Source organism: Schistocerca cancellata, chromosome 2, assembly GCF_023864275.1.
Source record: "Schistocerca cancellata isolate TAMUIC-IGC-003103 chromosome 2, iqSchCanc2.1, whole genome shotgun sequence".
Lineage (NCBI taxonomy): Eukaryota > Metazoa > Arthropoda > Insecta > Orthoptera > Acrididae > Schistocerca > Schistocerca cancellata.
The window spans coordinates 574,555,594-574,560,347 of NC_064627.1; the positions used below are offsets into that span (position 1 = coordinate 574,555,594).

Consider the following 4,754-nt stretch of genomic DNA (forward strand, 5'->3'; position numbering starts at 1 on the left):
ATTGTGCATTCTGGCGGACTTGGACAATTCCAACAGGACAATGTGACATCACACACGTCCAGAATTGCTACAGAGTGGCTCCAAGATCACTCTTCTGATTCGAAACACTTCCTCTAGCTACCAAATTCTTCAGACATGAACATTATTGAGCATATATGGGATGCCTTGCAACATGCTGATCAGAAAAGATCTCCAGCCCTCGCGTTATCTTACAGATTTATGGATAGCCTTCAAGGTTCATGGTGTCAGTTCCGTCCGGCACTACTTCAGACATTAGTTGAGTCCATGCCATGTCTGTTGCGGTACGTCTTAGTGCTCGCGTGGGACCTCCACGATATAAGGCTGGTGTACCTGTTTCTTAGGCACTTCCTAATATTTCTGAACAGCTGGTACTTCAGTTGAGCCTTATCATAAAGATAAGAAAATATCCCATAATTTGGAATTCAACAATTTATTTGTGTTGTATTATCGCCTGGAAATGATAAGAACGCCAAATAAATATTTTATTTCATGTGAAAACACGCAAAGTGACAAAAGTACAAAATCCAATAAAGTAAGAAAATAGTCGTAACTGTGATGTAACAAAATCAAAGAAAATACAGAATTAATTGTTAATACTAGTACAACTTACTTCTAGTTCTTGGAAGGATAAGAAGCAAATTTGTACGATAACATTTTATTACAAGGATGGAAAGGTCTGTGATATAGTAACTTCAGTTCGTTGTCTCGGAATTTAATTATTGCTCATTACCATAAAATAGTTGATTTTATTTAATGTTCATATGTGTGTAAAGCATGTTTCCTTCGAGTTCCTGCCAATTTCAATCATCCCGTTTCATGGGGCGCCTGAAACCGGATTTCGTAAAGCGATTTCCCAATGCCGCTTATTACAAGCTTTTTTTCCTCCCCTTTATTTCTCACACACATTTGTAACAAATTTTTAACAAACATTTGTAACACATTTGTAACAAATATATGACATTGGCGCCCAGCGTGGGGCCCGAGAATCGTAATCTTTATCTAATCAGTAATTAACATTTTACAATATTCTTAGATAAGTGAACTGTAGTACATGTAAATGCGTTTTACTATGTCTTGATGAGATTGTAATTTGTCTTTCATGTACGGCTATCGAGAACTTTGAACGATAAAGGCAAAACTAGAGTCACCGAAGAAAATAGGTGAGCAAAGTTAAACAACATAAAGAGTCAACGATCTACATATAGTAAGGAGCTGAGTCCAGTTCTTGCAATTTACAGATCACGTATCAGTGAGACTGCTAGGAATGTGTCTAAACAGATTTGAAGACATAATTCTTAAAAAAAATATACGTAGCTGCAGTTTTTTGAATGTTAACTGACGTCAAGAGTAATTTTATCATACCAGTGAAAGAATTTTCCGTATGTATTGGTGTGTAGTTAGATGTTATTAGTGAAATATTATGTATTCGTGTGTACTGGGTTGTCATTGCACATCATTATGGTTAAGCTAAAGAGGACTGACGTGGAAGAAATCCCCGGTGTGGAACACCACTACATTAGTAGATATACGCAGCAATCTTAACATAGACAGAATGACTTCTGATGCCCAAATATGCGGGACAGAAGGACGTGGCGAATGTTTTCAGACACTAAATCTCGAGCGCGTTGGCGTGCTAGTGAAAGTGTACCTACGGTGTTATGCACTTAGTTCAGTCCACGTCTGCAGCGTGGCGGAATCAAAGCAGGTCAGAGAACTTGAACAAGAAATAAAAGGTGAAAGACATTACGAACAAAGGAATGTGTCTCGTTCTCCGTCTCAGGATGGGAACACTCCTTTAGATACACAACCACTTGAAACTGTGTTTCATGGAGATGCAGGTCGTGTGATTCGCACTTCCCGGATGTAACAGAATGAGTAATAGATTGGATCCAGTAGTACCTACATTGACCAGTCTGATACAGGAAGAGAGCTTGATTAAGCACCAGCAATTCTTGGCATTTAATGAAGACAAAAAAAAAAAAAAAACAATCCACCCTGTTGTGTCTATAAAGAACTTCAGTAGTGTTTTGTCTCAGTCATGGACCGAGTGGCAAAAAATACAGTTTTCACTATCGTACATAGAAGCCTCTTTGTGGACGCTACAAGTTGTGAAAGCTGTCACACATTCGCAGAGTTCGAAAAACGTTTCCTATGACGCTTTTGGTCAAATTCAGCACAAGAACGTTTACGTAAACTGGTGTATAATCGAGAAGTATATACCTCTAAACAGAACAATCTCTGTAAACATACAAGTAGCTAAATATGGCAAGATTTTGTTCTTTCTATATCAATGTTTGTTTAATGCGTATGTACGGCAACGGCCTTGCCGCAGTGGATACACCGGTTCCCGTGAGATCACCGAAGTTAAGTGCTGTCGGGCGTGGTCGGCACTTGGATGGGTGACCATCCAGGCCGCCATGAGCTGTTGCCATTTTCCGTGGTGCACCCAGCCTCGTGATGCCAATTGAGGAGATTCTCGACCGAATAGTAGCGGCTTCAGTCATAACGACCGGGAGAGCGGTGTACTGATCCAACGCCCCTCCAATCCGCATCCTCCACTGACAATGACACGGCGGTCGGACGGTCCCGGTAGGCCACTCGAGGCCTGAAGACGGAGTGCTTTTTAATGCGTATGTATATAAGTGATGTCATATTTAAATTGTGCAACATGTACTGTCATAACAAAGCTGTTAATATAAGAAAGTTTAACACAAGAAAAAAACGGTTATCGGTTAAGATACTTGCATCTCAGGTAGGCTCACTGAAACGCATATTTAATTAGGCCGAATTTTAATATCATATATCAGGGAGTTTTCAGTCCTGTTTTTGCTGTGAGTGTTTCTTGGAGACTGTAAGACCACCATTTCTGTCATGTTTCGCGTTTGTTGTTTTTGACTAAGGCGGTACATGCGTGCAGGTCCTCATTCAGATTTAATGTAAAATAAATAAGGGAATGAATGAGAATGAAGGAAACATCTATGCAAAACATACACGGCAGTTGTAGTCTGGTAATGGTCAATATACAATAACTCAAGGAAGGCTGCTATTTTGCAGAAAGGCCAATCATTGTAAACAATACATCTAAATTGGGTATTTCCTAATATCGCTCATTGGCTGTAACAACGTCTTAACTCAGAAAACACGAATTTTGAGCTAACAGTACAAGTGCAATAGCAATGAACTGTACTTTGAAATGGCTGAGCGTCATATCTGAGCTTTTAAAATTTTTCGCAGGATGGCAATAGTGTCGTTTTCCCAGAAATACGTTTCGATCGGTGTTAGTTACAGCAATGCATTATCCCAGTTGTGAGTCAGCTGTTGCGCTAACACGTCGTTATGCTCTCTAAAACAATCGGTTTGTGCTGCGACAATATTGCTGTTTTTGCACTGGATAATGCCTAATGTAAACATTTGACATTGTGCATGAAACACTTAAAATGAGTTCCGTTTGAATTATTTTATGTTATGACGTTATTGTACAAAAGAATCACTTACCTTGCCGTACTATTTTGTTTGAATACGTTGTTACAAATAACAGGAATTCATTTCTTAACAGTCGGTTTTAGAATCATGTGCTGTTATGACACTCTTGCACTAAGTCGTCGTCAGTATTCACGTTTAACTTTGAACTGCCTATATTTATGGCAGTATTGATGTTTTTTGAACGTATTCTGTTCGAGTATAATGACTTCTCTGGAGAATAGAAATCTACTCTGTAGGAATCGGCATGGGTTTCGAAAAAGACGATCGTGTGAAACCCAGCTCGCGCCCTACGTCCACGTGACTCAGAGGGCCATAGACACGGGTTCCCAGGTAGATGCCGTGTTTCTTGACTTCCGCAAGGCGCTCGTTACAGTTCACCCACAGTCGTTTAATGAACAAAGTAAGAGCATATGGACTATCAGACCAATTGCGTGATTGGACTGAAGAGTTCCTAGATAACAGTACGCAGCATGTCATTCTCAATGGAGAGAAGTCTTCCGAAGTAAGAGTGATTTCAGGTGTGCCGCAGGGGAGTGTCGTAGGACCGTTGCTATTCACAATATACATAAATGACCTTGTGGATGACATCGGAAGTTCACTGAGGCTTTTTGCGGATGATTCTGTGGTATATCGAGAGGTTGTAACAAAGGAAAATTGTACTGATATGCAGGAGGATCTGCAGCGAATTAACGCATGGTGCAGGAAATGGCAATTGAATCTCAATGTAGACAAGTGTAATGTGCTGCGAATACATAGAAGCCGGCCGGTGTGGCCGTGCGGTTCTAAGCGCCTCAGTTTGGAACCGCGTGTGCGCTACGGTCACAGGCTCGAATCCTGCCTCGGGCATGGATGTGTGTGATGTCCTTAGGTTAGTTAGGTTTAAGTAGTTCTAAGTTCTAGGGGACTGATGATCTCAGAGGTTAAGTCCCATAGTGCTCAGAGCCAGTTGAACCAATACATAGAAAGAAAGGTGCCTTATCATTTAGCTACAATATAGCAGGTCAGCAACTGGAAGCAGTTAATGCCATAAATTATCTGGGAGTACGCATTAGGAGTGATTTAAAATGGAATGATCATATAAAGTTGATCGTCGGTAAAGCAGATGCCAGACTGAGATTCATTGGAAGAATCCTAAGGAAATGCAATGCGAAAACAAAGGAAGTAGGTTACAGTACGCTTGTTCGCCCGCTGCTTGAATACTGTTCAGCAGTGTGGGATCCGTACCAGATGGGGTTGATAGAAGAGATAGA

The 4,754-nt window shown here is 40.6% G+C and overlaps 1 pseudogene; it reads left to right on the forward strand.

Moving 5' to 3' along the window:
• The first annotated feature begins 2,334 nt into the window (after nucleotides 1-2,334).
• LOC126163427 (5S ribosomal RNA) lies at nucleotides 2,335-2,452 on the forward strand (annotated as a pseudogene).
• The last annotated feature ends 2,302 nt before the right edge of the window (nucleotides 2,453-4,754 follow it).